Here is a 22,842-nt window from a genome sequence, read left to right as displayed (position 1 = left end):
ATAATGTTTTGAGTTATAATAGTGTTTAGAGTTAGAATAATGTTTAGATTTGGGATAGTGTTTAGAGTTAAAACAGTGTTGAGAGTTTGATCTGTGTTTAGAGTTATAACAATATTTAGAGTTGAAATAATGTTAAGAGTAAGAACAGTGTTGAGAGTTATAATATTGTTTGGAGTTATAACTGTGTTTAGAGTAAAAACAGTGTTTAGAGTTAACACAGTGTTGAGAGTTATATATGATAATGGATGTTATAGGATGCGACATTGTTGAAAGGCAAGATCATCAGCAAATATAGCCACTTTAAATTTTTATTTAATTGTCCAAAAGATCATTGATAAAGAAGAAAAAAGAAATAATGCTGGACCGAGCATAAAAGGTTGTGGAACCCCAGAGGTTATTGGAAAAGAGAAAGATCTGTTGACCTTCAAGGATAACTTAAAATTCACATTTTTCAATGATTTAAAAAACTTTCTCAAAAGCATCATATGATGATAGCTTATGAATAAGCATGCAATTCTTTATGGAAAACCTTTGATATGTCAAGACCTTTACTGCCTCCACCTAATGCCCAATAAATCCTTGAATATATATTATATATATATATATATTATTTATATATATATAAATATATATATATATATATATATTTATATATATATATATATATATATATATATATATAATATATATATAAATATATATATAATATATACATATATATTTATTAAATATATATATATATATATATATATATATATATATATATATATATATATATATATATATATATATATATATATATATATATATATATATATATATATATACACATTATATATATATATAAATAAGTAAAAACACTGACATAATTTTCTTCAACAATTTGTATCACCATCAGATGAGCCTACCGATGACAAAACAAATTGTTGTAGAAAAGTAGATAAGTGTTTTTACTAATTTATTATTGCTCTGTTCTTTAAGAACATTAAGCACTCTATTTGTAGAATTCACTAACATTATATTTATATATATATATATATATATATATATATATATATATATATATATATATATATATATATATATATATATATATATATATATATATATATATATATATATATTTAAACAACTTTAAAAAGTATTCTATACAATAGAGTGCTCAATGTTCTTAAAAGAACAGAGCAATTATATATTAGTAGAAAATCACTTAACAAAATTTTTTTTCCATTTTACACTGTGTTTCATCAACAAAGAAAAAAACATTTCTGATGAATCTTTGTTGATGAAACACAGTGTAAAATGGAAAAAAAAAAAAAAAATATTTGTTAAGTGATTTTCTACTAATATATATATATATATATATATATATATATATATATATATATATATATATATATATATATATATATATATATATATACATATACATATACATATACATATGCATATTCATATACATATATATATATATATATATATATATATATATATATATATATATATATATATATATATATATATATATATATATATATATACATATGCATATACATATACATATATATATATATATACATATATATATATATATATATATATATATATATATATATATATATATATATATATATATATATATATATTTAACAGTTATTTAGTTTTGCTTTAGTCATCCGAAGCTGGTAGAAATATATTTTACTGGTTATATATTTTATCATGTCATGTATCTATTTCACAATCTACTTTTTATAATATTATTTTATAATATTATAATATTTATTTCTTTAGTTCTACCGCGTTCTTCTACCTTGCATCATTACTTTGGTTTAGTTTGCCAACTGATGAAGTATGGTTTAAATTTAGTAAATTATCAAGATTTGAAATTTACTTTATTGATCATATTAAACAGTTTGTGACATGAAATCCAATTCAAAACAATTAAGATAAGAATAATTTTCTTTACGGGTAATATTTATAAAAGGTAAACTTTAATATTATTTCTATATGGTTTTAATACATAGCGTTTTTTTTTTTTTTTTGTATTGTCAAGACACATTTTGTTTTTAAGCAATAAACATTAAATCTGCATTATCAATCAATGAAGTTGTGCTTCAATATCTGCCGGGTGAGGTCAAAATTTATCAAAATGTTGATCAAATTGATACTGATGACCTTAATGAAAGAAATTATTTTCCTGTTGAGTTATGAAACAGCTTAACTCCTTCAGGTATGCCACCTCATTGTTTAAAATTGAAAATTGGCGTAGGTAGATCGCCTGATATAAATCGGCGGATCACGTTTTTTTTTTGTTTTTTTTTTGTAAAACAATCATTCAACTTTGAAGAGTTTGATTCAAACAATCAAAATGTTAGGCGGATCACTTGATATAATTGGCTAAACACGTTCTTTTTTGGTAGAACAATCATTAAAATTAAAGGAGTTTGATTCAAAAAATCAAAATATTAGGCTGATCACTTTATAAAATATGGCGGATCACTTGATATAATTTGGCGGATCGTGTTGTTTTTTTGTAGAATAACCATTACTGCTTTTAGAGTTTGATTCAAATAATCAAAAGATTAGGCTGATCACTTCATAAAATATGACGGATCACTTGAAATAAATTTGCTGATCATGTTGCTTTTTTGTAGAACAACCATTAAAATATATAGAATTTGATTCAAGGTCCAAAATAATAGACGGATCGCTTCATAAAATTTGGCGGATCACTTGATACATATTGGCGGATCACGTTTTTTTTTTTTAGAACAACCATTAAAATTAAAGGAGTTTGATTCAAACAATCAAAATTATAGGCGGATCACTTGATATAAATTGGCGGATCACGTTGTTTTTCGGTACTACAATCATTAAAATTTATAGAGCTTGATTCAAATAATTAAAATATTAGGCGGATCTCTTAATACAAATTGGCGGATCACCTTGTTTTTTGTAGAACAACCATAAAAATTTATAGAATTTGATTCAAACAATCAAAATATTATGCGGATCACTTCATAAAATTTGGCGGATCACTTGATATATATTGGCGGATCATGTTGTCTTTTTGTAGAACAACCATTACCGCTTATAGAGTTTGATTCAAACAATCAAAATATTAGGCGGATCACTTCATAAAATTTGGCGGATCACTTGATATAATTGGCGGATCACGTTGGTTTTTGGTAGAACAATCATTAAAATTAAAGGAGTTTGATTCAAAAAATCAAAATATTAGGCTGATCACTTTATAAAATATGGCGGATTACTTGATATAAATTGGCGGATCATGTTGTTTTTTTGTAGAATAACCATTACCACTTATAGAGTTTGATTCAAACAATCAAAATATTGGGCGGATCATTTCATAAAATTTGGCGGATCACTTGATATAATTGGCGGATCATGTTGTTTTTTTGTAGAATAACCGTTACTGCTTATAGAGTTTGATTCAAATAATCAAAAGATTAGGCTGATCACTTCATAAAATATGACGGATCACTTGATATAAATTTGCTGATCATGTTGCTTTTTTGTAGAACAACCATTAAAATTTATAGAATTTGATTCAAAGGTCCAAAATAATAGACGTTGTTTTTCGGTAGAATAATCATTAAACTTTAAGGAGTTTGATTCAAACAATCAAAATATTAGGCGGATCACTTGATATAAATTGGCGGATCACGTTGTTTTTCGGTACTACAATAATTAAAATTTATAGAGCTTGATTCAAATAATCAAAATATTAGGCGGATCTCTTAATACAAATGGCGGATCACGTTGTTTTTTGTAGAACAACCATAAAAATTTATAGAATTTGATTCAAACAATCAAACTATTAGGCGGATCACTTCATAAAATTTGGCGGATCACTTGATATATATTGGCGGATCATGTTGTCTTTTTGTAGAACAACCATTACCGCTTATAGAGTTTGATTCAAACAATCAAAATATTAGGCGGATCACTTCATAAAATTTGGCGGATCACTTGATACATATTGGCGGATCACGTTTTTTTTTTTTTTAGAACAACCATTAAAATTAAAGGAGTTTGATTCAAACAATCAAAATTATAGTCGGATCACTTGATATAAATTGGCGGATCACGTTGTTTTTCGGTACTACAATCATTAAAATTTATAGAGCTTGATTCAAATAATCAAAATATTAGGCGGATCTCTTAATACAAATTGGCGGATCACATTGTTTTTTGTAGAACAACCATAAAAATTTATAGAATTTGATTCAAACAATCAAAATATTATGCGGATCACTTCATAAAATTTGGCGGATCACTTGATATATATTGGCGGATCATGTTGTCTTTTTGTAGAACAACCATTACCGCTTATAGAGTTTGATTCAAACAATCAAAATATTAGGCGGATCACTTCATAAAATTTGGCGGATCACTTGATACATATTGGCGGATCACGTTTTTTTTTTTTTTAGAACAACCATTAAAATTAAAGGAGTTTGATTCAAACAATCAAAATTATAGTCGGATCACTTGATATAAATTGGCGGATCACGTTGTTTTTCGGTACTACAATCATTAAAATTTATAGAGCTTGATTCAAATAATCAAAATATTAGGCGGATCTCTTAATACAAATTGGCGGATCACGTTGTTTTTTGTAGAACAACCATAAAAATTTATAGAACTTGATTCAAACAATCAAAATATTATGCGGATCACTTCATAAAATTTGGCGGATCACTTGATATATATTGGCGGATCATGTTGTCTTTTTGTAGAACAACCATTACCGCTTATAGAGTTTGATTCAAATAATTAAAATATTAGGCGGATCACTTCATAAAATTTGGCGGATCACTTGATATAATTGGCGGATCACGTTGTTTTTTGGTAGAACAATCATTAAAATTAAAGGAGTTCGATTCAAAAAATCAAAATATTAGGCTGATCACTTTATAAAATATGGCGGATCACTTGATATAATTTGGCGGATCATGTTGTTTTTTTGTAGAATAACCATTACCACTTATAGAGTTTGATTCAAACAATCAAAATATAATGCGGATCACTTCATAAAATTTGGCGGATCACTTGATATAAATTGGCGGATCATGTTGTTTTTTTGTAGAACAACCATTACCACTTATAGAGTTTGATTCAAATAATCAAAAGATTAGGCTGATCACTTCATAAACTATGGCGGATCACTTGATATAAATTTGCTGATGATATTGTTTTATTGTAGAACAACCATTAAAATTTATAGAATTTGATTCAAACGTCTAAAATAATAGACGGATCGCTTCATAAAATTTGGCGGATCACTTGATACATATTGGCGGATCACGTTGTTTTTTTGTAGAACAACCATAAAAATTTATAGAATTTTATTCAAACAATCATAATATTAGGTGGATCACTTCATAAAATTTGGCGGATCACTTGATACAAATTGGCGGATCACGTTGTTGTTTGGTAGAACAATCATTAAAATTAAAGGAGTTTGATTCAAACAATCAAAATATTAGGCGGATCACTTAATATAATTGTGCGAAGATAAATTCGAGGGTCACTTTGTTTTTTGAGTTCATAAAATTTATAAAATATAATAAAATTCAATAAAATTATAATATGCAAAAATCTTCTAAATATTATATTTTTTAATGAAATTAAACTATATCTAAATTGTATTTTTTGTGTTTATTTTATGAAATATGATTCGCTTAAGTACCGTTTAAATAATCCGCCCCGCCGTTTGTACCGTTTAAATGATCCGCCCCGCTGATCCGCTCCGCCCCGCCGTTTGTACCTACTCATATATATATATATATATATATATATATATATATATATATATATATATATATATATATAGTTACGTGACAATTGCGTTTTAAGGAACCGAATTTTGTGCTAAAATTTTGTGCCACGATTTTCGCAGTCTCTTCAAAGTTAGCGTGCTTGAGGAAGGCTTTCTGAAATAACTTTTTAGTATTCGTTATCAACATAGAGTATTTTTAGAAAGAAGAATAGTTGAAGCTTATTATTAATTTGGTTTTAATTATACTCAATTGATATATTACCGAGTTTATTGATGTCAAAGTTTTAGTTGTACTTCTGTGGTGAAATTAATGTCCAGGATATAGTCTATATTTTATCTATTCAATTTATATTTTTAAGTTATTTATTTATCTATGCACCTGCCAAATTTCGTTGAAAAATATTATGTAGCAGTCACCCTATTTCTTGCTGCACTTTTGTTACCTAATTTACATTTCCCCTGATGTTAGCGCGGGAGACAGAGGGGTCCATTGATTATTTGTATATATATATTTTTTTTATATATAACATTAATATTAATAATATTATTAGCAATGTTTAACTTATTTCATAAATTGATATTATAAACCTAGATACTTTATAGTGAAAATATGATTTAAAAATATGTAAATTTAAATGAAATTGTTTTATTAAAAGGATTTTTAGTAAATAATAAAATAAGACTTAAATTTTATATTTCATTTAGAAACTAAATGGAGGAAGAAAATAAAGGTTTCACATAGTATTTCGTATCATATTCATAATATAATTTATATGTGAATCAAATTAGTTATGAATCATATCTAATTTGAAGTTTGAACGTTGTCTTTATTTAACAAGGAAAGCCTTTAGATTATAATTTATAACTAATAAATAAGTCACCCAACAACATCAGTTAGTTACTTTCTTTTTTCAATAGCTCAGTAGTTATTTTTATTATATATATATATATATATATATATATATATATATATATATATATATATATATATATATATATATATATATATATATATATATATATATATATATATATATATATATATATATATATATATATACAAATGACTTACTATATGCAAATTTTTATATTACTTTGTAAAAATAAAGTTAATTTAATTTGTTTAGATGAGCTTGCTTTACAGAGGATCAGTCAGTTATATCCCTATTATATGAATTAATTTAGTATTTAGTCATTTACTATTAGTTTTCAAATACAGTTCTTTATTATGCCTATGTAGATTGTTGTTAGTTGTATTTTTGTATACCTAATTCTTACATTTTATCAAGTCACTTTATTTTTCTGTAGGCAAATTAGAACAAACAATCAGTAAGTTTAGCTTAAATTGTTTTAGTTACTATATCATTTAAAAGTATTTGTATGCTGTGTTAGTATTCCTTGTTAGCTTTGAATAAACGTTTTGATTTAAAATTGGTATTTAGGTGAGTACAACCAGCAGATATGTAACTTTCATAGATTTCTATATTTTTCAACATATAACTAATTGATACATCATTACAAATATAAACTTCAATTAAATGGTTTCATTTAAAATTGGTATTTAGGTGAATATGGCAAACAAATATGTAAGTTTTGTAGGTTTCAATATTTTAAAGTGTATACTTTGTTAATACATCATTATATATATATTATAACTCGAAACAAGTGCGTTTTAAAGTTGAAATATATTCCATTCACATTCCATCAATTTTAATTTATTTTCTTTATCTTTAGCAAACCTTACTTCGATAATTGGTGAGAGAATTTATATATATATATATATATATATATATATATATATATATATATATATATATATATATATATATATATATATATATATATATATATTAATGGAAGGAGATTTATATTATGCCATTTAATTCATATTTAGTGTCACTGTTGTCTATTCCTGCTGGTAAGGTTTATATATTCTTACTTTTCGATATGATTATAATTGCTAAATAATTGTGAGGTTATGTTGTGTATTGTTTTTTTATTTTTTAGTATCATCATCGTCCATTACTGTTGGCAAGTTTTATATATTATTATTTTTCAGTATAGTTTTAATTATAAAATAATTGTAAGGTTGCTTTGTGTATTGCCTTTTTATTTTTTAGTATCATCTTCATCCGTTACTGTTGGTAAGGTTTATATATAAATATATATATATATATATATATATATATATATATATATATATATATATATATATATATATATATATATATATATATATATATATATATATATATATATGTATGTATGTATATATATATGTTGTTAATTACAAATAATTTTAAGTATGGTTTCAATTATTAAATAATTATACAGTTATGTTGTATATTGCATTTTTTGTTTTTTAGTATCAGCTTCATCGGTTATAATGGGTAAGGTTTTTATATTTTATTTTCATATATGATTTTAATTTCTAAATTATTTTAAGGTTGTGCTATATTATTTAATTTTTTCATATAAAGTTTTTCATATAACATTTTTTTATCATATAAGTCTATGCTATAGTATTTTATATTTTTATTTTTTAGTGCCATTATCATCGAAACAAGTTGGTAAGGTATAATCTAAACCTTTCAACATGATTGTTATTACAAAATAAATACAAGATTTTATTTTTTATTTTAGTGCCACTTGCATCTGTTCCAGTTGGTAATGTCATATATTTTCAATAAGAACTTATAGATCTTAAATAAGAAATATTTTCCAGTATCGACAAATAATTTACATATATAATTGCAAGATAATGTAATGTATTTTTATTTTTTAGTTTTATCTTCTTCTGTTAATACTGGTAAGGTTTACATATTTTTACTTTTTAACAACCAAATAATTTTAAGACGTTGCTGTATTTTATGTTTATTTTTTAATGCCATCGCCATCTGAACGAATTGGTAAGGTGTATAAAGTGAACTTGTAATTGGAAAATTATTACAAGAATTTGATTTTAGTTTATTATGCCTGTTTCTTTATTTTAGTGCAAATTTCATCTGTTCCAGTTGGTAATGACATATATTTTCTTTCTTTGAAAATTGATTTAAGTATTTATTATTATTATTATTATGCTTTTTTTTCTTTATCTGTTGCAACTTGTAAGACTATATATATCAACTTTGCCACATGAGTTTATATTAAAAAATATTTGCAATTTTTGTATGGTCCTTACTTCTGTTAATGTAATAATCACATGAAAGACTTTATTATAGGTTTTTGCTATACTTGGTTAGAAAGATGACATGTTTTTTACAGCCAATTGACTTATAGTCCCACATTAGTAGTTGTATAATTTTTTTTGTAATATATATCCAATTAAATAATAATTTTTGGTAAGAAGTGGAAGGGGCATTAGAATGCCTCTTTCTTATGACATATTTGGATACGCCCTCCTTTATACTCCACTCTCTTATGACCATGGATGCACCACTAATGTATCTTTTAATCTATTGGAATGTTTTTTACTTCTTTGTTGTTGTATTTTAAATATTCAATCAGATATTTCAAGAATTGAAACATTTTTTGATATTATAGTACTAAAACATCATCAACATATCTACTGTGAGTTTTACATTAACCTCCCATATTTGGTGGTTGTCTGGTATGAATTTATTTTTTAATTTATTTCCAATTTTTTAATTAATTTTTTAAATTTATTGTTCAAATTTTGAAAAAAATAATTTTTTTTAGGTTGGGTGGAGAGGTGGGGGGTAGGGGGTAGGCAGGTGGTGGGCATACGCCCTTTCGTAATAGAAACACCACTTTTTTACGTAAGATTGTATAACATAATTTTATATTGTTTACTAATTTTACTCATTATAGTAAAGATATAAATATTTATAAAATCAAGTCGTTTTTGATCCTAAGGTGTGATACACCAATCGCCACCACACCCACCTCTATTGCTAACATTCACCTCTCGTATATTTTAGTTGTTTACTATAAATTTAAAACAACTTTTTTGTGTATTTATATTGCTTATGTATTTAAAAAAAAAATTTCTGAAAAAAGTGTTTAGTTTTATACGGGCGAGGTGGTTGTTTGGTGCCCCCTCTGTCCATCCGATACACCCGGTGGTTAGAGTTTAACATAAAGTTGTAACCCACTCTTACACCTATCTTTTGACACCAAGACATTTGTATTTCGATAAGAATTGGCAAAGTTATGACAATTTAAGTGAAGAAAAACATTATTTTGACCACAGTTTCTTCAACGAATCCATATATAGAAAAATCGCAACTTAAACCGTCATAACTCTTGAACCAATTGTTCGACTTTGATAATTTTTTCACCTTTAAAATACTGTAATAATCCTCTTTCTAATGATATATAACATTATAGTATTCAAACAATTTGAAATTTTTTACTCACGTACCTAATATATATATATAAACTTAAAAACTAAGTAAATTGTATAAAAAGAAAATTGTAAGTTACAAATAAGACTTACTGATAAACTGCTGTGATTCAATTACCAAATGGTTAGCAAAAACCACATTAACAACACAAAACAAACTCACTTTAGAATACCTTTAGTAAAAATTTATAATAAAATCTCAGCTATATAAAATATTGAATTCAACGTGTGCAAAAATCTTTAGTCAAGTAATAGAAGAAACGGCAAATTTACCAAAAATATCTAAAGACGGGGGAAATTATAATAATCTTTACTTAGAAAACAAAAAACCCACCCTATAAGACTACAAAAAAACTTATTCACTTAATAAATAAATAGTTGCAAAATTTGTTTTTACGTGGGGACGAAAGAATTATTTTAACTTACTTGTATTTTAACAAAACTGAAAGATTTAAAACTAAATAACTTTATCAATTCTAAACCAAAACGTCGTCCCCAAACAAATTATTGTAATACAACCTTTTCTAAAAAAAATAAAATCTACATGTACGTATATATTATTTATTTTCATGGGTGGGTTTTTATTCTTCAACACCTACATAAAATCATTTCTGGCGTTTTTTGGACGAAGTTTTTCAAAAATATATTAACGATTTTTTTCCGCGATAAAATGTCACGTGACAAAACTCCCTACTTAAAGAGAACTATTTTAATCGGATTCCTTGAAAAATATAAAGTTATGTTTAGAACCTGGCAAAATATAAGTTTATAAATTTAAGTTTATAAATATAAAGTTTATAAATATAAATTTATAAATATAAGCTTATGGATTTTTTATCGCCCTTGAAAAGAGTATTTTATGAAGCTGTCTTTAAATACATGGAGCAGTAATATGTTGATAATATTGAGTTTAAAGGCGATTTTCCATTTGTTCGTTTTTCTATCCACCGACGGGGGAATAATATAAAAAAAGTAATTTCTTGTGCGTGCCTTTTTTTTTTTTTTTTTTGAGACTATTAAATTTCTAACAACGCATACTTCGGGATTTTTTCTTATCCTCATTCCGTTCATGTTGGATAAGTAGAAGAAGTATTTGGTTTGGGAAGTATACTGCGGATCATTGTTTTCTTAGTGAATCTGTGATTAGTGCTTTTGAAAAATATCAAAAATTTAAAAAAAAATTCACAAAAGTAATCATGTAGCAGAGGGTAGTTTCGATCTACCGACCTCTGGGTTATGGGCCCAGCACGCTTCCTCTGCGCCACTCTGCTGATTGAATTGGTAGAACTTTATTAATCTTATTCTAAAATAATATATAACAATTATTGGGCAAACATTTTATTTTTACTTTTCATCTTAATTTCTTGCGAGACAAGACTAAACAAGAACTTTTCTCATTTCGCATTATTTTTATAAAAAAGAAAATTAGTCTTGATAAAACGGTGAAGCTGTTTTGTAGCTTAACTGTTTCTTTTTTTTATTATTCTTTATAGCTTAACCGTTTCTATATTTAATTTCATATTTTAATTTTATTTAACACTTCATGGCCTACTCCTTGGGCCGTCCCGAAAAGATTTTAAAGGAGAGGGGGGGGCGTAAGTCCTCATTAGCTAACATTTCCCGACTGCCAAATACAAATCCATTTTCGCCGTCTCTAGTGTCCAAATTTCCCGACTAATTAATTTCCAATGGGGCTAGAAAGTCTTCCCCTTTCCCCCCTCCCTCGTAACGGTCCTGCCTACTCTATGATGAATATTTATTTAGTTGTGATTTAAATAACCAAAATAATCATAGGTGCCCGCAGGATTTTTTGATGTTTCAAATAGGACACTTACACACATTGTGCAAACTCCAAGATTAAGCATGTTCATACATATGCCAAATGAGGAGGCCTTGCAAAAATTTGGGATGACGGAGGCCTGGGAACAAAAAAAACCCTAAAACGCTACCCCCTGCCCAAACATGAGGGCACTGATGTAGTAAATTTTTCCGACCTCCCCAAAATGAGGGGAGTATAAATTTTGCATGGTCATAACTTTTTTAATTTACAATATTTTTTTACGAAATTTAAAATCTGTCGATAAATTTAAATTTAGTTTAAGATAGTAACGTTGAAAATTTTACTACATCAGTGCCCTCACATTTGGGCAGGAGTTAAAGTGGCTAAAGTTGCTAAAGTGGCAGTAAAGTTACAGGAAGATCTGTCAAATTTAACCCATCATATGTGATTGTTTAGTGATGAAGTAACTTACTTTTTATCTTTTTTTATTTTCAAGTAGGCCATTTCAGAACTAAAGCTGTAGGTTGGTGCTAATATATATTTAAACTGTATATTTAAACCAAACTTTAGGTTGGTGATAATATAAATTTAAACATTATATTTAAACCAAACAGTAGGTTGGTTTAAATATACGATTTTGTTTGTCGAATTTCCAAGTAACTATGTTATCCCTATAATGTAACATTTACAGCTTAAACATACTACATTAAACATGACATTAAAAATGTGATACTCTCTTTCTTGTTGTATAATGAAACTGTCACATTATTTCTTCGGCACAGAAGTTGCCAATTTGCTTTTGCAAATTCTGTAATAAACTGTGTTTGAGCTTTTGCTGATGTTTGAAAGCATTGACCTTTACGCAAGTCCATTTCTTAACAAACTTGAGTTAAGTTCCACCGAATTTTGCTTCATTTAAAATCGTTTGCCTCATCTTATAAAAATTACCGCCACTTGCAAATATCACAACTTAAAGTAGCAGCATTTACCGCCGCAATAGAGTTGTTCATACAATATAGTTATACTACTTAAAGGTCCAAACTTATACCAAACTTACTAAAAATTGATTTTACAAAACAATAAAATATAGTTTTGTAACTCCAAAATCCTTTTGGCCCTATAGGACTTTTTGACTAGGGATTATTTCTAAATGATTAAAAAACTAAAAAAGCTAAAAAATTGTTTAAGTGCGTTGTAAAATAAACATTTTTGCCGTTAATGTACGCTTATGTTGATGTTGATTGCAACGTTATGTTGATTGCAATTTATTGAAAAAGCCAATACATGACTTTTCGTTTTTAAACTTTGCCACTACACGTCATTACATCATATAATTTTGCTTAATTTTTTTAAATAAAAAATTATTTTTACATAACTACCAGCAGAGTGGCGCAGAGGAAGCGTGCTGGGCCCATAACCCAGAGGTCGGTAGATCGAAACTACCCTCTGCTACGAAGTAATTTTTTCCTTAAATTTTTTTTCCTCTTATTTTGTAATATAAACTTGAAATTGCAAAATACCAATAATGTAAACGGAAGGTAAAATTTCATACATTTTCGATAATATATGAAAGTTAATAAAGTTATTATCTTTATTATCGCGTTTTATTTTACCTTTTTTTTTAACCAATAAAAATTTATATCCACCCAGCATAGTTACGGCGTGGTGATTACTGCAACTAATTATTATTATCTTATTATTTATTTATTGTTTATTTGCATTATTAATTACTGCTACTAATTACTGCTACTAATTATTAATTGCTGTACATGTAATAAAAGGCCTATTAACTATGTGGATGACGTCGTTATCTGGAAGCGAACATTTTTATTTTCCTATACTATGTAACATTAAGTCAAAATCCTTGCTAAAATATTTAGTCAATGTTTAAATTTTTAATTTACTTTGTGATTAACATGAGTCGCAAATGCTGTATAAGACACGATTGTTTGAGAAAGTTTTTGTTTTAACTAAAGAATATGGCAAAGAAAGACCTTGTGATCTTCCATATGTGTTTAAGTGTGTAAAACCAAGTTTAATACCTAAACCATCATAGACAATTACCTAAAATATCCTAAAATAACTTCAAGATCACATGCTAGAAATGTTCAACCTGTTCAACCTCACAAACTAGAAATGTTCAACCTGACGAGTTCTCTGCTTTTAATTTAAAAAATATTATAAAATATTATATTAATCCGAAAACAAACATAGTAAATTATAAATTAAATGGAGTTTAATACAAAAACAGAAAATCAAGTTTTGATTCAACAGTTAGAGTTTGTTTATAGCATATGTGTGCCATTGTTTATTCTGAAAATTAATAATAATTTTTAGTATGAATTTTTTCACTTTGGAGTGAAATGTTTAATAAAAACCCTCACAAAACAGAATTACCAAATTGAATAGATACTCGCATAAGAAGCAGTTCAATTTTTAAGTTCATATGAGATAAGCAGTAAATTTTTTTTCTTAAACAGCAACTTTTTTCGATGGGTGATAAACGTGTTACAAATAAAAAGCACTTGAAACAATAATTAGAGCATTTGAGTACTTTGCAATGTCATGTGCTACATATAATCATCTCCAAGAAGACTTTACACTTCCTAGCATTACAGCATTAACAAGACTGACACCAAAAGTAAAATCTATTAATGAGGATATTTATCCACAAAAGATTTTTTCAAACTTACAGACATTAGACATAAAAACTGCATTCTTTTATTGGATGAAGTTTATGTTAAGACTATATTGCAGTATCATGAGGAAACAGTTTTTGGAAAAGCAGTTAACAACCCAAAAATTTTTGCAAATACTGTTTTAAGTTTTATGCTAATTACTTTGCTTGGTGGACCTAATTTTTTACGTAAAATGCTTCCTGTGTGTGAAATCAGTTCAAATTTTATTTTTGAACAAACTACCTTTCTTTTTTCTGCCATAAAAGCAGCAGGTGGCCATGTTATTTCTACAGTTTGTGATAGTAACTAGGTAAATCAAGCCTTTTTTAAGAAGTTTGAGACAGATAATGTACTATGGTAAGAGTAATATATATCTTCTGTATGATATTGTGCACCTGTTAAAAAATATTTGCAATAATTGGAAAAGTCACATGAACTTGAGTTTTTTGTTAATAAAGAAAAAAAAGTTGCCAATTGGTCTCACATTGTAGCATTGCATTAATTAGAATCAAATCAAATGATTAAAATGTCTGAACTTACTGATGTTGCTGTGTTCCCAAAACCAATTAAAAAGCAAAAAATTTGAACTTGTCTGTATTTTGCAAAGAAACAGTTTGTGCTTTAAAATGTCACCCAGAATTAAAGATGTTGATGATACTATTTCTTTTCTTTCAATAATAATTGAATTTTGGAGAATTGTTAATGTTCATAGCATTTATGCAGATGTACATATGCTTTATCCAAAATAGGATGCTAGTTTCTCTTCTGATAATTTTAATTTTCAAAACCAGTTAGAGTTCGGAAACATGGCTAAGCAAATTTGCTCTTCTCAAAAAGTTCTTCTAAAAGCTTTCCTAAAGATACTTTAAAAAATCTTTATCGTATATGTAATGGTCTTATGGGGTTGTCATTGTCTACAACTCATAAGTATGTTTTGCTTTGAACATTCACCACTGATCATTAAGAAAAGCAGTTTGGAAAACTGAGACAAGGATTTAGAGGTACATATTTTATTACTGTACAACAAGTTCTTGAGAAAGTTGGTATTATAAAAACAAAACTGCTTTTGCAATTGCACACATATGAAGTATAAAACTATATTCTAGATGATTATGGATATATAAACTGATAATTAGTGTGACCCACATGCGGAACACGTAATGCGGTCCACATAATCATTCTACCTAATGTGGTATACTCTTTAAATAAATACGTGCAAAAATAGATGGTTATCATGTGAGTCATTCATATAAAACACATTATCTTGCTGCATAAGACCACATTTTAATTTTTAAAATATCTTAGTTTTATTTAAAGAGAAAAAATCATCTTAGCACAATCGCTTAAAAGAAGCGGAAAAATATTCTGAAATAAGATAAAATGGCAAGCAATGTAAGTAAATTATTAATATTATTGACATTTTTTCTCCGACTTTGTTAATATTATTGATTTCATATATTTGATATTTCATTTACATATATCTTTAACAGGCATATAAATATATATAAAAATATATACATATGGATATGAATATTATATAAATAAATATATATAAATTACATATATATATATATATATATATATATATATATATATATATATATATATATATATATATATATATATATATATATATATATATATAGAACCCTTAGATGTTGTCCGAAAGTTTTTTCCATATTTTGTTGACAAAAAGTAAAAATTAAAATGCAAGACCGGAATTTTTTTTTTTTAATAATGATAGACTGCCTGCCCCAACCAAACCCTCAGTCGATGTAGCAGCACTCCCTTGCGGGTCAGGCTATTTGTCAGTCGATGTAGCAGCACTCCCTTGTGAGTCAGGCTATTTGTCAGTCTATGTAGCAGCACTCCCTTGCGAGTCAGGCTATAAGATAGTCGATGTAGCAACACTCCGTGCATGATTTACAGTAAAAAAAATAAAAATAAAAACATTTTATTAAAAAAAAATAAAAATAAAAACATTTTATTAAAAAAAATAAGAATAAAAACATTGTTTATATTGTTAAAAACATTCAGAATGTTTTTAAAAACATTCTGGTCAATTAAATTTGCGTTTTTGTGGTTTTTTAATATAACAATTAATTTGTAATTAAATTAATGGTTTTGACTTTCGTCCAACACGAAAATGTTGGACGAAAGTCAAAAGCAATTAAAAGTGACGTATGTGTTGGCGTAAGAATCACTATTTTCCTTCCGCTCTTCCCAAAGACAACAAACTATAGATCTATATATATATATATATATATATATATATATATATATATATATATATATATATATATATATATATATATATATATAAACAATATTTGCTGACCTTACTTTTTCTAATTCCTAGAGTTTTATATAATGTGCATAAACAGTTTATATTGTTTATATAATTTACAGTGTAAAGATATTTTTTATATTGTTCATTTCCTGAATGAAAATACTGTAGAGTATGTTCCAAAGGAATAGTTGAATGGAAACAATGAGTGTATATGGCCAAAATATAGCATTACTTCATTGAGAGCAATGCGTCGCAAGAGACAGATTCCCAATCAAGATTGGGAAAGATACAAAATACAAATTTTATCAACTGCAGGTAAACATTTGCCTGCAGTTGATAAACGCGGATAAATTTAGAAGAAATATTGCTGAATATTGGTGTTTCTTTACGAAAATTAATTATTTATATTAAAGCATTAAACATGTTTCTTGATTAAAGTAGTTTAAGTTTAAATATGTTAATATTAGATATAAAAATTTGAAAAATGACTAGAATGAAAGCTTTATGTCATTACTAAATCCTAAATATCCTGAAAATGAATGGTCCTGAAGAAAAAAATTTACCTTCAGTAAGCTTTATTTGTTTGTTGTTAAGTAGTATAACTATAAAGATAATTAAATTATAAATATTTGTATAAATGTAATAAACTAGAAAAATATATATTTTCTAAAATTTTTTGTGTTTTTGTTGTAGTCATTTCTGGAGTTTTTGCCACCCCCTCACATTGCTTACACCAAAAATTCTACTCACACCAATCACACAATCAATTGAATACAAATTGACCTCCATTGAAAACCTACTTAAAGGTGAGAATACATACATTTATCTCTCTTTTTAGTACTTAGAATTATTTATATTTAATTAGATTTAGTAAAATATTTAACTTCTACAAGAAAAAAAATAAAGCATCTGATAGAACGTATGCCAATTGGTCATACTAATTAAAGTTTATTTAAAAAAGCGAGTAATGTAGAAGGGTTAGATGTCATGTTGTTGCAATGTCAGGATAATGAAATGGCCTCACTGTTAGTAAGTTTTACTCAAATATTAATAAAATGTTAACAAAATGTTGTTGTAACTTTTAAGTAAAACTACCGTTCTCTTTCATTGAAATTCAATTGAAAATTTATTGTAAAATTTTAAAGATTAAATTATAAATGTTGTATAATATTTATTATATAAATAGTTACTAATAAATTATATAATTATATTTATTAGTAATTATATATATATGTATGTATATATGTTTGTATTTATATAGTTTTGTGTTTTTAGTATTGTTTAATTACTTTTGATTTATAATATAGTTTAAATGTAACTCAGCTATTATAAATAGTTTATTTTCTGTATTTAAATTAACTGGCTAGCAACAGCAGGTGGAAAATACATATCGTACATAGTGTGAAACATTTTGAATGTCTTCATGACTGATGAATTACAAATGAATTGTTGTCGTCCTGGGAAACGGTCAAACAAATATTCTATTGAGGCGTTTGTAAAGTTTATTGCAAGTAAGTATAGTAGCTATTAAATTAGAGTGCGTCATTTTTCAAAGTTCATACATTATAATTATTAATACAACTTACACTACCCCTTAATAAATGAACTTTTTTTTTGTATCAACTATGTAATAAATAATAATAAACTATTTTTAGTTGCTATTCGAAGGCATTGCAAAACTGCTACAGACAAAGACGTTGACGAAGCCATCACCGCTTCATTGCATAACTCAGCAGATCGTGGTGGTAGACGTATGCATCGAGAGAAGAGCGAATAAATAAATGTAATGAAATGTTTTTGTTTAATTATGTGTTAGTGAGTAAAGTTTTAATGAAAGTATATAATTTTGCATTAAAGCTCACACACAGAGAAACAAACTCATTAAAAGAAAACAAAAGCCGCGCTATACTTTTACAGGAAAATTTAACATATATGGAGAAACATGCTGTTGAAGACAACTAAAAATTAGATAAGATGTCACCAAAATGACTTTTTTATTAGGTTTTTGGTGCGTCAAAAGCTAATACAAAACAATAAAATCCTAACTTGGGGTTTAAATGAATAGAAAAAAAAAACGAAACTTAATTTTTTTTTAAACAAAACTATTTCTGGTAGTGTTTAAAAAATATGTTTCTACAAAAAGTTTTTTTTTTAAATTTTGCTCAGTTGTTTTGCTTCAAATTTGTCCTTATTAAAATAACAAAACATCTAATATTTGGATATTATTATACATTAAAAGATATAAAACTTTTACAAACTGTTTCAACAATAAAAGTTCCTAAAAAACGTGTTTTTTTCTACAACAATGTTCTCTCTGCTTTTTAAGTAAAAGTATTCAAAAAGTTGTTCTTTTTCTTCTATTTTCTAAAATAAGCTTTCCTCCTTTCAAAAACAGTTCCAGCGCCAAACGAATTCCAAACTTTTTTATTTTTATTTACAATGATGATTACTATATATTTCAAAGAAGTAATATTTACATCTCCAGTTTATATATATGTACACCACACATATTTACGATGCCTAAAGAAAGATTACTGCTATACGCATGTGCGCTTGACAGTGGGTGAAAATAATTTAAAAAATTGTGGTTTATAATACAAAGTGCTGGCTATTAAACCATGCATTTTAAAAATATCTGCAAGTCTGTCGCACCACTGGGCTGCTAGGAACTTGCTAGTGGTTGTCGTTGAATATTCATATTAATAAATCAAAATAATGTAGTTGTAAGGAAACTCGCAGAAGACTACGAGAAGTCTTATCATCGAGAACCTTTAAGATACAAAATTAGCTAGAAATTTAAAAAGTATATTTACAATACACACATTGCCTTTTGAGGTTTACTGTTCAGTAATACTTTACTGTGAATATTTTTTAACTTTATTTATTATCATTATTATTATTTTTAATTGTTATCAATATTATTTATTTTTAACATTTAATACATATCGTACATATCGATAAAATTGTTTTTGTTAATTATCTTTTAGTTTTTTCCTTAGGGCAATAAGGTTATCCAATTTAGAAAGTTCTATATTTTAAGGTATTATTTTGTTGTATAAGTAAGGGCCACGGTATACAATTGAAAATCTCGAGAACTTTGTTGTTTTTTTATGGGCAATGTGAAGTTATCTGTTCCTCGTTTGTTATATTTGTTGGCGTTGATTTGAAATAAGTTATTAGTAAAATAAGTTGGAACAAGTCCGAGTTTATATTTGAGTATAAGTAAAGTACTTTAGTAGAGGTTAATTAGGTAGAAATTTAATGCATTCAAGTTTTTAAGTAAGAGATCAGCATGAGTTAATTTATTTTTATTATAAATCAACCTTGATGCGTGTTTCTGGCGTATATATAGAGAATTTAGTTAAGATTTATATGTACTTCCCAAGGCAATATTAGCATATGTTAGATAACTTTGTATATAAGAAAAGTAGAGAGGTTTTAGATTCTCTTAGGAAAGTATAGGTTTGACTTTATAGAGTATCTTGATATTTTTTAGAGTATGCTGACACTTTTTAGAGTATGTCGATACTTTTTAGAGTATGTCGATACTTTTTAGAGTATGTCGATACTTTTGATGTTTTGTACTTATTTTTTTTATGTAGGCTTTTCAAGAAATTTTCGTCAATAATTGTCTCTAGGAAATTAATTGTTTCAGTTCTTTTAGTGTTTATGTTATCAATTTTTAGTAAAAGTGTATTATTTTCTGCTGGTTGGAATGAAAATATTTGGTTTTTTTCTGTATTTAAAGATAGTTTATTTAATTTAAACCAGGTGTTTAGGTTCTCAAGATTGTCGTTTACAGATTCAAAGAGGTCTTTAACTGATGCTGGTGAATAAAACAAATTTGTGTCATCAGAAGACATTATTGCATCAAGTTTTTTTAGGAATTGAGAAAGATTGTTAATATAAATTAAAGATAAAAGAGGACCAAGAATGGAACCTTGGGGAACTCCGCATTTTACTTTTAGTAAATTTGAATACAGTTAATTCCCGGTAAATCAAACACCGGTTAATCTCGAACTATTTTCTATAGTCCCTTGAAAGCAATAACAATTTTTTTACATTGCTTAAGTTGAACATTCGATTAGTTAACTGTTTTCCTTGGTGCCTTGGAGGTTCGAGTTAACGGGAATTTACTGTATTTATTATCGTTCAAAATTACACATTGTTGTCTGTTGCACTGATCACATTTTGAAAATTTATTTTTTTATTTGAAACTTGAACGAACTTAAGGACTTCACCATTAATTTATATCCCTTTTGAAAGTCATTCCATAATTTGGGTCCTCGATAAAATGTACAATGTTCTGAGAATTTATTACATTTCCGTGGCAATTTATAATTGTTGTTTACATTTGATCTTAGACTATAATTTTAATTTATATTTTTTTCAAACTTGTTGTAAAAGTTTTCTGGTAGGAGGTTGTTGTAATATCTATACATAAAAATTAGATGCTGATAGGTATTTAATTCAAATTTATCCATCATTTTCATATCTTTCATAAGTGGTTTTGCATATTCTTGCTTGTGTTTAGAGTATATGATTAGGCAAGCGTGTTTTTGTAGCCTATAAATTTTTTAGAGTTTTGTTGGTTGCGTACTTGCCCATGATATGTTTGCATAATTTATGAAACAGTGAATTAGCCCAAAATATATCAATTTAAGACTTAAGATATTGAGGTATCATTCATGTATTTTAGGAAAAGCAGGAAATATTGAGATTGGTCTGTAATTTTTTATTAGATATGTTTTACCGGTTTTAAAAATAGGTATAATTTTAGCTACTTTTAGTTTATCTGGTACAGTTTCAGTTTTAATTGGCGATTTGAACATTTCGAACATAGGTTTGCTTATCTACGAAAACACATCAACAATAATATTACTGCAAATGTCATCTATACCACAGGACTTGTTTATTTTACGAGAGTTATTGCGTTTACGAGTTCATCAATTTTTAGTTCTTTAAATATTAGTTTTTTATTGACATTAATTAAACAAGTTTTAAATGAGTTTATTTGATAGTGGATTTTTAAAGCCAGAGTTGGGCCCATGTTAAAAAATAACCTATTAATTTTTTCTGAATTGCATTTCTGTTATCACCGCGGAAGAGTATTTGAAAGCTCTTTTTTCACTGCGCTACGGCTCTTTAACAACTGCGCTACGGCTGGTCTTTCGTTGTTGTAATGGAATACACTCTAATGATCTTCTATTTCTCTCCTTTTTTTTTTAGACTTTTAACAATGAGCAGTGACAGATACAGATATTAAAGTGGTGTTGAAAAATAAAGGGAGTATGACGAGAAACTAAAAAGACAATGTTGGGAAGGAAGCTGTGCCACTGTCCAAATATCGGCGCAATACAAGTTTCATTACTTGTGAGCAGAGGCGATTTTATAAACAAAATAAGGGGGGGGGGGTAAATCTTTTAAATGGACCGAATGGCTCCAAAAAAAATAAACAGGTTCCTCAAAACTAAAATTTATCCGAATGAAATGTCTTCAATACCCGGCTACAATAGCCAACCATGTTCCTCAAAAAGCCAACTATAACTTGAAAATCACCTTCTTTGCCCCACCCCCCCTTTTTTTTTTCTTTTCTGAATGGCCTCTGCTTGTGGGACATCATGTCAGCAAAAACCAACGAAAGTCTAGTTGAGAAAGGAAAATTATTTCTAGCGTTAATAATTAAGCCTAATCAAAAAACATGACGACATAGATGAAGAGTCTATACGTGATTTGAGTCAGATTGCATCAGTAGCATAAATAATGAACACACCTAGTTATATTAATAAATGAAATGATAGTTAAAGTAAAGATAACTGTGATGACAAATTGTTGAAAGTGAAATCTTTTGAGCAGCACACTAATGGGTATGTTCGTAGATGGAATATAAATTAAAGTAAAAAGCTAAATTAAAATAGCGAA

The 22,842-nt window shown here is 26.9% G+C and overlaps 1 long non-coding RNA gene and 2 other non-coding genes across 4 annotated transcripts; 2 read left to right on the top strand and 1 right to left on the bottom strand.

The window, feature by feature from the left end:
• Window positions 1-11,371: 11,371 nt before the first annotated feature.
• trnam-cau (transfer RNA methionine (anticodon CAU)) lies at window positions 11,372-11,443 on the bottom strand. The gene has a single exon. It is a non-coding gene; the product is annotated as a tRNA-Met (tRNA).
• A 1,889-nt stretch (window positions 11,444-13,332) lies between these two features.
• Window positions 13,333-13,404, top strand: trnam-cau (transfer RNA methionine (anticodon CAU)). Its single transcript has one exon. It is a non-coding gene; the product is annotated as a tRNA-Met (tRNA).
• Window positions 13,405-13,590: 186 nt separating this feature from the next.
• On the top strand, window positions 13,591-18,785 carry LOC136075425 (uncharacterized). 2 transcript variants are annotated; one of them, XR_010635934.1, is made up of 4 exons: window positions 13,591-16,022; window positions 17,614-17,726; window positions 18,288-18,431; window positions 18,576-18,785. It is a non-coding gene; the product is annotated as an uncharacterized LOC136075425 (long non-coding RNA). The 2 variants fall into 2 exon arrangements; XR_010635933.1 differs by lacking the exon at window positions 13,591-16,022 and adding an exon at window positions 17,358-17,488.
• The last annotated feature ends 4,057 nt before the right edge of the window (window positions 18,786-22,842 follow it).

Source organism: Hydra vulgaris, chromosome 01 (genome assembly GCF_038396675.1).
Source record: "Hydra vulgaris chromosome 01, alternate assembly HydraT2T_AEP".
NCBI classification, from domain to species: Eukaryota; Metazoa; Cnidaria; class Hydrozoa; order Anthoathecata; family Hydridae; genus Hydra; species Hydra vulgaris.
The sequence above is the reverse complement of the archived record's forward strand: the minus strand, read 5'-3'. Positions and strand labels throughout refer to the sequence as shown.